At 38.5% G+C, this 12,609-nt stretch overlaps 1 pseudogene; it reads left to right on the plus strand.

Moving 5' to 3' along the window:
• Positions 1-659: 659 nt before the first annotated feature.
• On the plus strand, positions 660-11,619 carry LOC135588989 (thaumatin-like protein 1b; annotated as a pseudogene).
• Positions 11,620-12,609: the final 990 nt, after the last annotated feature.

A 12,609-nucleotide genomic window follows, 5' to 3' on the forward strand; every position in this document is an offset into this window, starting at 1 on the left:
TGGGACGAGGAGGAGCTTCTATGCTTTGTTACCTTATATGATTCAAACATGTCTTTGTTCTTGAATGTAGCCTATTCTTTTTTTTTTTTGGCACCTAAAGGATGGAGGTGACGATAGAAAGAATGAGAAAACGAATGACCGCACTATTGAATAGTGTAGGCAAAGAGAGATCGAAAAGGAAGAGAAGAGAAGAGAGAGAGGAAAGGGAGATTTGATAATGGGACGATAAAAAACAGAGAGTAGTGGTCGCAAATAAAAAAATACAGCAGAAAGAAACCAAAACCCACTGGCCACATGGCCGCAGCTCCGCAGGCCTCAGCCCACTGTGGTCGTAGATCTTAAGGTTGAGCCGATGCATTGATCTTAAGGTTGTGGTGTGAAGAGTCAAACAAAGTGCCATTGCAGGTCAAAAAACAATTTGATTTTAATTAGAGTTATGTTCTCAAAGAAAAAAATATGATTAATTAATCTAACACTGTAATATTCTGATAATTAGGTTGGACCCACGACTCGAGTAACACACAACGAAAGAAGAAAACCTACGAGCTGGCTCTGATCTGGACCAGCTACATACCAAAGTTGTGCTTTGGCTGCGACATGACTTGCTCAAACTGGCCTTTCCCCTCTGCCCTTTGACGCCCACAGGCGAAGTAGAACTTTAGTCGCAGCACTGTCTCTGTCGCCTTCTTCGTCGCCATCCTGATCTCAGGTCCGTGATCATTGGTTCTATGTATGCCTTCCCTTGACATTGTTATGTCATTCGTTCATGCATGATACTTGTTGATGCTTCTTCAGGCGCACGCTCCGCCACCTTTAGCTTCAAGAACAACTGCTCCTTCACTATTTGGCCTGCCTCGTTGGCCAATTCCGACAAAGGTGCTCTTTCCCAGACCGGATTCCAGCTGGACAGTGGCGCCTCCTTTTCACTGGACGCGCCACCCGCCTGGGGAGGCCGGCTGTGGGCTCGGCAAACGTGTTCCACCGACTCGGCGGGCAAATTCTCGTGCATCACCGGGGACTGCGGCACTGGGCAGGTGGCGTGCAATGGGGCGGGAGGAGCGCCGCCGACCACGCTCATCGAGTTCACCCTGCAGGGCGACGGAGGCAAGGATTTCTACGACGTGAGCTGCGTATATGTAGCTGCGTTTATTTTTTCTTATTTCTCAAGTATATGTAGAGTATGATAAGAGGTGAGAGCAAAATATGAGAAATACCTTAGCTGCTATTGGATCTAGAGTCTAAAGGTTATCATCCATAAAAAGTTATAGGATCTAGAGAGAATACATACTTTTCAGCATTTATACGAGAGGGTATGTATGAGATAGAATATATTCCTAATAACAAATGAGAATAGGTTATATTATAGAGAAGGTTATCCTCTAGGGATCTAGAGAGGATGCAAGTATGTACTTTTCAGCGTTTATGTGAGAGGGTATGTATATGATAGAATATAATCTTAACAACAAATGAGAATATATTCGATTCTAGAGAAGATTATCCTCTAGGGATCTAAAGAGGATGTAAGTATGTACCTTTTAACATTTATGTGAGAGGGAATATAATACTCTTAGCTATATTCTCTCCCAACGGTAGATAAAATTCATATGATACTCTCGATAATAGATAAAATACTATTTCTTATCCACCAAAATAAAAACATAGATCTATCAATAGTAGATGGAAGAATCCATATGACAGCCTGCTAAACCCTGAAAGGAATCGCTATCCAGTATATTGGCTCTCTTATAATTAAGAGGGATTATTCAAGTCTTTTTATTACATCAACCTTATATCTTATGTTAGTCTCAAGTTGGTGCTAGCACATATATATATATATATTAAAAAAATCATAATAAAAGGATTAGATTGGATCCACCGCATGATGGTCCTAAAGTTCCTACCATACGAGGCATTACCAATGAATATCTCACATCCATACCAACCTGAGTTGATCATTCATTTATCAAGAAATCATAATCAAACTTGTAAATGGAAGACCTCAAAACTTATAAATGATCTATCAACATTATAAACATCTAGAATCATACCCCCAATTCACTCTTGATCGGCCTAAATCATAGTTGAATTGGTCCAACCGATTCAAATCGGGCTTAATTAAAATAAATTTAATTTAACCAACTAATAATCCTCATAAGATTAGTTTTGAATGTATCGTAACTTCGTCTAACTTAGAAGAATTGATTAGGTCTAATATGGGTCAAATGAGTTTAAATTGGTCTAGATAAATTCAGAAGCACTTTAAACCGATCAAAATCAACTAAATTGGTTCGGTTCGGATCTAATTTAGGAATCAATTATGGCCAAACTCATAAAATAAGTCAAAACAAATGGGCCAACCTATGCAGAATACATGGAAATAGGAACAGTGAAAACTTGGGTCGACACAGATGCCATGGGCTACAAAGGTTTTTGTAGGCTCGGATTTGGGCTCAACCCGTGTTTAGGCATCGGGTTAAGCTTTGATCCAACCCACCAACAACACATAATACATGTGAACTTAGTAGATCACTTATACTGATCTACTAATAGATGTCACGTTCATACTGATCTTAGTAGATCACTTATTCATAAAGCAATCATAATCAAACTCGTAGATCAAAACAAATAAGATTAATCCCCTTTTGTTTTCATAAAATTTTAAAATTTTAAATTTTCAAAACAAATCATATAATAGCTTTAAAATTCCATATAAAAATAAATAAAAATTCCAAACATCAGAGTTATTTAACTAAAAGAAAAAACATAATTTATTATATTACAAAACTGTTTTTCATGAATTAAATATCAATAACTAGTGTTTTTAAAATTATAAGTTCAATAAATCATGAATAATTCAGATAATATCATATGAATATATTTCAGGGTAGAGAAAACATATCCTATATTATTCAGAGTAGATAGATAACCAACAAGATTCAAAATCTATTTGTTTCCAAATTAATGCCTAAAAATACTTGAAAATTTCTGACTAAAGAAATAAAATTCTAAACATGCAGAGTAGTTTATTCAAAACAGAAACGTAATTAAAAATATTCAAAATATATCTTTATGAATCAAAAACAGCATTCAAGTCCATAATTCCAACAATTCCAAATTTTACGCTATATAATGGGCATGAAGCTCATATCATGTAAGGCACAAGAGATGTCAAATTTATACTAATCTTAGTAGATCACTTGTTTGTCAAGCAATCATAATCAAACTCGTAGATCAATCTCGATATCTTTAAACTCATAAATAATCTATTGACATCATGAATCATGCCCTAATTAGTTTTTAATTTATATGAACCCTAGTTGAATCAATCTAATTAATTTGAATCAGACTCAATTCAATCATAATTTAATTAAACTAACATACAATCCTTATAAGACTAGTTTATAAACTATTTCTATGAATAAAATTATTTAATTAATATAAAAATCCTGTAAAACATAAAAGTTCCAGATAAAATATTATGAAACATTCAGAAGATAAAGAGATCAAAATAAAATTAAATAATAAATCTGAAATTTTTATGTATTAAATCAAAATAAAATAATAAATAATAAAATTATAGAATAATTTTTAAATATAATAAATCAGAATTATGCAGAATTTTAATTATCAAAATATAATTGTCTATCTCTCCGACATATGATGAAATATGGAGAGTCAGGTAATCTATCTCTCCGACAATTGTCTCATGTCTCTTTATTCATATCATAACCTTGCTCCACTCGTATGAACATGGAGAGTTCTACGTATCCTATCCTTATGTAGGAGAGATAGAGGAGTCTAATACGATAATTTCATAATTAATTAAATATTATTTGTTTCATAACATAAAATAATTGATTTATATTTAAAACTCCTTTTTAGATCAATATATCATCAAATCTACTTAAACAACAATTAAATATTTCTCTAGGGATAGAGGATCTTAGTTGGCTTTCCTACAAGACCGAAGGGCAATGGGTTGCAAAAATATAGTTAGCTTTGGGCCAGATGAGTTATATTATAAAAGTCTATCGAGTATTTTCTAAGAGTTAAATAAATGTAGCAAGATGATGTTCTCTAACCTACAACTGGCCTCTATTAGTGAGAAGGAAGAAAAACAAAATTAAAATGTATAGAGATCAATAATCTTGATGACTTTGGCCTCTCATCTTGTGAAATCAAGTCATATGGGAGATATTGTATAATTCCAAAATAAAAAAACATCAACGTCGCTGTACGACTAAATTGATACGACAACCTAATCTCTTAGGGCCATCATCAATACATCTTCCAAAATAATGATACACCATCGTTTTTTAAGTTGATTGTATCTTTAAAATGATTATATCTTTTACAATAATTATATTTTTAAGAGGATTACTCTTAAAATAATCACCATCAATCAAATCGACCTCACTCTCAAAATGATTGTACCATCGAGTCAGTCATACATAATCATGCTTTCAATTCGATTACACCTTTAAGTTGATTATTTGCTCATGTCGATCGCACTCACAAGTGAAGGAGGCATGGCTCGGATCGAGATTCTCGATCTAGATAGGTCGGAAGAGAAGAAACCCATACATTAGAATCTAGCTTCTCTCTATCGACACTCAAACCCAGCCTTATAATCCAAGCAATTTACCTGTGAGCCCAACATTATACTCTTATTAGAACGAAAAATTGAGAGCGAAACACTTTACCACTCCGGCAAGCATCTGCATATGATACAGTAGTGAGAGCAAATGTATAGATAGTACATATTTGCACCATATGATGTGTCGTCAGAAAATATATCTGTCGGATGTGACTAATATGTTGTTTTAGCATATGATACATTCACATTTGCTTAAGACATCAAAATATCTGAACCATCCGTGATTGACCAAGCCCAAAGCATTCCTTCTGCACTCGATTTATTTATTCAGGATAAAAATAACGTATCTAACGTGACCAATATATATATATATATATATATATATATATATATATATATATATATATATATATATATATATATATATATATATATATGCTCATGGTGCATTTGTCATGAATATAAATCCATCCGAACCACCTAATACAAACCATGTCTCTTATGCCCAATTGATCCCTCTAGAAAAAATATATATCTAAAGTGTTAGGATTAATAAATATTTTAAGATTTTTAGAAAAAATACAAACCATGTTTAAAAAGAACAAGGAATCTTATTAGGAGGAGAAATCTTTGTGAGAAAAATGATGGGGATATAAAGAGGAATAACCTTTGTATATGAACAAATACAAGAAGATCATAATATGCAGCGGAATAAAATGGAAACACAATCAAACAGAACACCAAGATATACGTAGAAAACCCCTTCAATATGAAGGGTAAAAACCACGGGGCAAACTAGAGATAATCCACTATGAGAATAATGAATATACAAATCTCAATCTCTTGCCCAAAACCCTAGCAACAACCACAAGAGAATAACTGGGATACAAGGATCACGTCACTGCCCACAATATCTAAAACCTCCCCAAGTAATCACAGCAAGAGTCTACTGTAGATTTGATCTAACCTGAGATGGGAACAATGCTATATGATTCAGAACAGTCTCTCTGTGTTGTCCTTGTCTTCTTCCCTTTCTTTCTCTTCCTTTTCTGCCTTGTTCTCCTTCTTCTTTTTGGAATCCCGTGGCTGTCAAGATCTGCCTCATTGCTGCCTTTTTATAGCCTTTTTCTGCTTTTAAAACGCAGCCACCACACCCCCTTAATCTTAATTAGGGTTAGGTTAAGAGGGGGTGTGGGCTGTGGGCTGCCCTAGCCCACATGGGCTGAATATGGGCTATCAACCCAACAACCTCCCCCTTCAGCCCATAAGGGAGGCTGTCCCATGACTCCTCAATGTGAAGTCATGCCGACCAACTGTCGGCATATCTTCTGTCTTTCTTTTAGTAAGATCTTCGTAATCATGTCTGCTCCGTTGTCATCTGTATGAATTTTCTGAAGTTGCAACTGCTTCTCTTCAACTGCTTCCTGGTAACTCTCTGGTTCACCTGCATCAGTAAGCATCACATACTCATCTGTAGAGTATCTTCTGGAAGGTTGACGTTGTCTAGAAGATCTTCTCAACTGAGGTTCTGCGGGAATTTGCTCTCCTACTTCTTCTTGCTCAACATGTCCTGCAGGTAAATCAACATCAGGCTCTACACTATTTTCCTGCACATCTCCTCTATCACCCTGATATACTGGAGGAATAACTGGGTCACAATCTGCTAATCCTTCTGCAGAAGTCTTGGCTGGTGCCTTCTTCTTCAAATCCTCAAAGGTTTGATCCTCAAAGAAGACCACATCTCTGCTCCTGAACACCTTCTGCTTTTCTGGATCCCAAAGCCTGTAACCAAACTGATCATGTGAGTAACCAAGAAAAATACATTCTTTAGACTTACCATCCAGCTTGGACCTCTCATTATCTGGAACATGTGCAAATGAACGACAACCAAACACTCTCAAATGCCTGTAGGAAACATCATTCCCTGACCATACATGCTCTGCAACATCACCATCTAGGGCTGTACATGGTGATAAGTTGATCACATCAACTGCAGTCCTCAAAGCCTCATCCCAAAACCTTTTGGGTAGCTTGGCCTGTGAAAGCATACATCTGATCTTTTCCATGATGGTGCGGTTCATCATCTCTACGATTGCATTATGCTGAGGTGTACTAGGAACTGTCATCTCATGTTGGATCCCATGTGACCTACAATAGTCATTAAATAATCCCGTATACTCACCACCATTATCTGATCTTATGCATTTCAATTTCCTTTCTATCTCCCTTTCAACCCTGGCATGAAACTCTTTGAAGACATTAATAACCTGATCTTTGGTCTTCAAAGCATAAGCCCAAACTTTTCTGGAAAAATCATCTATAAAAGTGACAAAATAAAGTGCATCACTTATACCAAGAACATCAACAGATCCACCAAGAGTTTTTGTCCTCAAAGGACCACATACATCTGTATAAACACGGTCTAAGGCATGCATTTTTCTAGACAAAGCAACACTAGCAAATGAAACTCTATGTTGTTTACCAGCCAAACAATCAATACAAGGGTTCAGATGTATACCTCTGAGATCTGGTAATACCTCTCTCTTGGAAAGAGCTTGCAGCCCCTTCTCGCTCATGTGTCCCAATCGCCTATGCCACAAATCCATACTGAAGTCTTTCTCTGTAGCATTTAACTGCTCACCATAAGCTTTGGCCTGCAACCTATACAAAGTATGACAATTCTTTCCACTAGCTATAACAAGAGAACCCTTACTAAGCTTCCATTGCCCTCTGTGAAATATGCTTTCATACTCTTCATCATCTAGTCTTCCAACTGAAATTAAATTCAGCCTCAAGTCAACCACATGCCTCACATCCTTAAGTACCAACTTGCAGCCAAGGTTGGTCTTTAAATGAATATCACCCATGCCAATAATGTCTACTGTGCCATAGTTGCCCATCTTGACAACACCAAAGTTTCCAGACCTATATGTAGCAAAAAACTCTCTCCGAGGTGTAGCATGATAAGAAGCACCTGTGTCAATCACCCACTCAAGATCCTGACACACACAAGAAAAAATATCATCAGAAGGAGACAAAATCAAATAATCACCACCCTGCACTATAGCTGTAGTATTATCCTTTAACTCTATAGACTCCACTTCTTTTCCCTTTTTCTTGTTCTTCTTAGGTTGCTTACATTGGTTCTTGTAATGTCCTTTCTCACCACAGTTATAGCAAACAATATCTTTTCTTGATCTTGACTTGCTCCTACCCATACGTGAACTGCTTCTAGACTTTGACCTTCCTCTGTTCTCTGAGATAAGTGCCTGTGAATCATTCTGAGATGTTGTGAACTCTTTCTTCTCAACTCCTTATTCAACAAACTGCTTGTTACTTGACTCATAGTGACAATACCATCTAGCGCAAAATTACTAAGGGAAACCACCAGTGTCTCCCAACTTTCTGGTAATGAACTGAGAAGTAACAATGCCTGCAACTCATCATCAAGAGACATTTTTATAGAGGATAACTGGCTAGTAATACTCTGCATTTCATTCAAATGCTCAGCAATAGAAGCACCCTCTCTATATTTTAGGTTCACAAGTTTTCTGATCAAAAAAGCTTTGTTGCTAGCTGTTTTTCTTTCATATATACTTTCCAATTTTTTCCAAAGAGAATATGCAGAAATTTTAGTAGAAACATGGTGAAAGACACTATTATCAAGCCATTGTCTAATAAACCCAATTGTTTTTCGATCTAACCTCTTCCACTCATCATCTGTCATAGTTGTAGGTTTTGCACTATCCCCTTGCAAAGGTCCATACAAATCTTTGCAATACAAGAGATCTTCCATTCTTTGTTTCCATATCATCCAATTATTTCCATTCAAACTAATCATGCGAGAAATATTACTGGCCTCCATGTTCAAATACAAAAATTAAATCACCAAAACCCCGCTCTGATACCAGTTGATGGGGATATAAAGAGGAATAACCTTTGTATATGAACAAATACTAGAAGACCATAATATACAGCGGAATAAAATGGAAACACAATCAAACAGAACACCAAGATATACGTGGAAAACCCCTTCAATGTGAAGGGTAAAAACCACGGGGCAAACTAGAGATAATCCACTATGAGAATAATGAATATACAAATCTCAATCTCTTGCCCAAAACCCTAGCAACAACCACAAGAGAATAACTGGGATACAAGGATCACGTCACTGCCCACAATATCTAAAACCTCCGTAAGTAATCATAGCAAGAGTCTACTGTATATTTGATCTAACCTAAGATGAGAACACTACTAGATGATTGAGAACAGTCTCTCTGCGTTGTCCTTGTCTTCTTCCCTTTCTTTCTCTTCCTTTTCTGCCTTGTTCTCCTTCTTCTTTTTGGAATCCCGTGGCTGTCAAGATCTGCCTCGTTGCTGCCTTTTTATAGCCTTTTTCTACTTTTAAAACGCAGCCACCACACCCCCATAATCTTAATTAGGGTTAGGTTAAGAGGGGGTGTGGTCTGTGGGCTGCCCTAGCCCACATGGGCTGAATATGGGCTATCAGCCTAACAAAAAACAATTATGATTTAGGATTTGACTTTTCTATAAATATATTATAGTTTTGGTGGGAAACAGTTAGATACGATGAATGCTTTGAGTACTCTTAGGTTTTTTTTTTTTTCTAGGGTGCACAAAGAGGGTGTTCTATGAGGTTTTTAGAGATGATGAAATAAAAAATATAAATTTTGTAAAATCTATATGATTGGGTATAAAAGAGGATTAGGCTTGAGTGAGGATAACTTAATGATCTTGTAATTGATCTCACGTACTAAAGAATTTGGTTTTCATAGTGGATTTAGGTTGAACCATAGTAAATCTTATTTTGATTTTCTAGTATATTATATTATTATTGATCATTCACTTTGAATATTGATTAGGTCCAAGTCATTATATTACGTAATGAATTTAACATCGTGTATTATATTAGTCCTAGTCATTAAATTGATTAGGTCCAAGTCATTATGTTTATCAGGCATTATAGTTCCAAGTCATTAGGTCCAAGGCATTATAGTCATTAGGTCCAAGTCATTAAATTGATTAGTTCCAAGTCATTATAGTTTCCAGTAAAGAATTTAATTTTCATCGTGCATTTATTCATTCATTCAAGATTTAGAAAAAAAAAAAAAAACATCAAAAGCACCTAACATTCTCTTTGCCATCCAACACGGACGGACGGACGGCTGCTTCACCAGAGACACAAGACATCCTATATGTATTTTTTTGGGTTAGTATCTTTGCCTACGTAGCTAATTCTATCTGGGATAGCAACAACAGTTGATAGCTACGCGTAGTAATTAAACTGTGAAGACAACCAACCATTAACGCTCTTTATCTCATTTCTAATTTTAATGACTTGGTCATTAAGTATCAAAATCTTGATAAGTGTATTTCATTTAGAATAGATGGAAAGAAATTAATGCATATGGACCATATCATATTATTCACCTTCCTATGCTGGATGTCGATCCCAGATTCGGCATTCTGCATACGGTGCCACCTTTGGGTCGGTACACCTATCTCAGATCTCATGTACACAATCAGTCCATGCACACGACAACTTGGCTCTATATAAAGTGCCCCTCACTGCGACGTTTCGTCTCACCCCAACTCCTCTTAGTTCTCCGGAGCCTTCCTCTATGGCGCAGCTACGACTCGTCTCTCTCGCCTTCTTTGTCGCCGTCATGATCTCAGGTCTGTTATCATCACTGGTTCTATGTATGCCTTCCTTTGCCATTGTTACGTCGTGTGTTCATGCACGACACCTGTCGATGCTTCTTCAGGCGCGCACTCCATCACCTTTAACTTCAAGAACAACTGCCCCGACCCTGTTTGGCCTGCCTCGCTGAACAATTCCGACAAAGGTGCTCTTTCCCAGACCGGATTCCAGCTGGACAGTGGCGCTTCCTTTTCGCTAGATGCGCCACCCGCCTGGGGAGGCCGGCTGTGGGCTCGGCACAAATGTTCCACCGACTCGTCAGGTAGATTCTCGTGCCTCTCCGGGGACTGCGGCACTGGGCAGGTGGCGTGCAATGGGGCGGGAGGAGCGCCGCCGACCACGCTCGTCGAGTTCACCCTGCAGGGCGACGGAGGTAAGGATTTCTACGACGTGAGCTGCGTCGACGGCTTCAACGTGCCGGTGTCGGTCGTTCCCAGCGGGGGGTCGAACTGCGACAGCACGTCGTGCCGGACGAACATCAACGCGCGGTGCCCCACGGAGTTGCAGATGCTGGCGCCGGACGGGAGCGTGGTGGGGTGCAAGAGCGCATGCTTAGCCTTCGACACGGACGAGTACTGCTGCCGGGGCCAGTACAATAGCACGGACACATGCAAGCCCACCAGCTACTCCAAGATGTTCAAGGATGCGTGTCCTCAAGCTTATAGTTATTGATAGGGGTAAAAATGGCCATGACGTCAGCCACGCCAGGTGGACGCACTGCCCGAGGAAGGAAGCTTCAATGCCGAACTGATGGGAGCACGTCAACCGAGGCTCGCCCATACCCTGCGGCAGCTCGGTCCTCCACGCAGCCCCAGTGGCCATGTCAGATGCCACGCGGGGCACTGTCCTGCCCCTGCAAGCAGCCACATCAGGTAACATCTAATCTCCTCTATAAATACCCCTGAGCCCTGAGCAAAAGGGGGACTCTCGGAACACAGCTGAACCCACAGGGGTTTCTCCTCCTCCTAAACCCCCTCCACATCCTTCACTGACTTGATCGTCGGAGGGGTCGGGTCGAGCACCCCGACCCGACCCTTGTGCAGGTGCGACGCCTTTGGAGATCACCTGCCTTCGGAGATTCAGCGACTCGAGGGGCTCCCCCACCCGTTGACCACCGCCTTCCGGACCCGGACCAAGCCGTGACGGCCCCGAGGCCACGGCTGAACAGTTACCTGACGTAACAGTTATGCTTATGATGACAAGAGCAGCACCTTCACCTGCGTGGGGGCTAATTACGATATCACCTACTGCCCTTGAAACCAACGTACATCTATCACAAGCTTCTTCTTATCTCGCTTTGGCTCTCGAGAGAGCATAAATAAAAGAAGAGTTTCAAAGTTCTATTCGTGTCATTTGACTTCCATCTTTTTTGCTTTGGACATCGATCATTCATTTCTAGGGAACAAAATGCATACAACAGGCTGCCTCATGAGATAAACAAAGGAACAAACTTTGTATACGAATAAATATAAATCGATCGTAACACACAACAGAATTAAATGAAAATCACAATCAAATAGAGCATTAAGATTTACGTTATAAAAATCACAGGGCAAACAAAAAAAAATTCACTATAAGAATAATAAATATATAAATCTCAGAGTCTTTTGCTCATAACTCAAGTAATAATTACAAAAGAATAACTAAGATACAGATTATGTCACTGTACACAATATCCAAAATCTCCCTAAGTAATCACAACAAAAATCTACTGTAGATCTAATCTAACATTAGATGAGAATATTGCTTAGATTGGATGATTGAGAATAGTCTCGACGTTATCCTTGTCTTCTTCCTTTTTTCTTTTCTCTTGTTTTTATGTCCTTTTTTTCTTATTTTGAATCACATTGCTGCTGTAGTTTTCTATCCCTTTTTTTCATAGCCCTCACACCCCCTTTATTAGATCTAGGTTTTGGTTAATAAGGGAAGTGAGCTATAGGCTGTTAAAGCCCACAATGGGCTGTCTGCCCAACACGACCAAGCCATACAAGAAGGAAAAATAAAGTAGAAAATTATAATCTGACAAGAACATAACAACAAGATTGGGATGAGGAGGAGCTTCTATGCTTTGTGATCTTATATGCTTCAAATATGTCTTTGTTCTTCAATGTAGTCTGTTCTTTCTTTTCTCACCTAAAGGATGGAGACAGACAACAGAAAGAAAAAAAAGGAGAAAACGAGCGACCGCACTATTGAATAATGTAGGCAAGGAGAGATCGAAAAGGAAGAGAAGAGAGAGAGAGATAGAGGAAAGGGAGATTTGATGATCGGATGAGAAAGAACAGAGAGT

The sequence above is a fragment of the Musa acuminata genome, chromosome BXJ1-8 (genome assembly GCF_036884655.1).
Source record: "Musa acuminata AAA Group cultivar baxijiao chromosome BXJ1-8, Cavendish_Baxijiao_AAA, whole genome shotgun sequence".
Taxonomy (NCBI): Eukaryota; Viridiplantae; Streptophyta; class Magnoliopsida; order Zingiberales; family Musaceae; genus Musa; species Musa acuminata.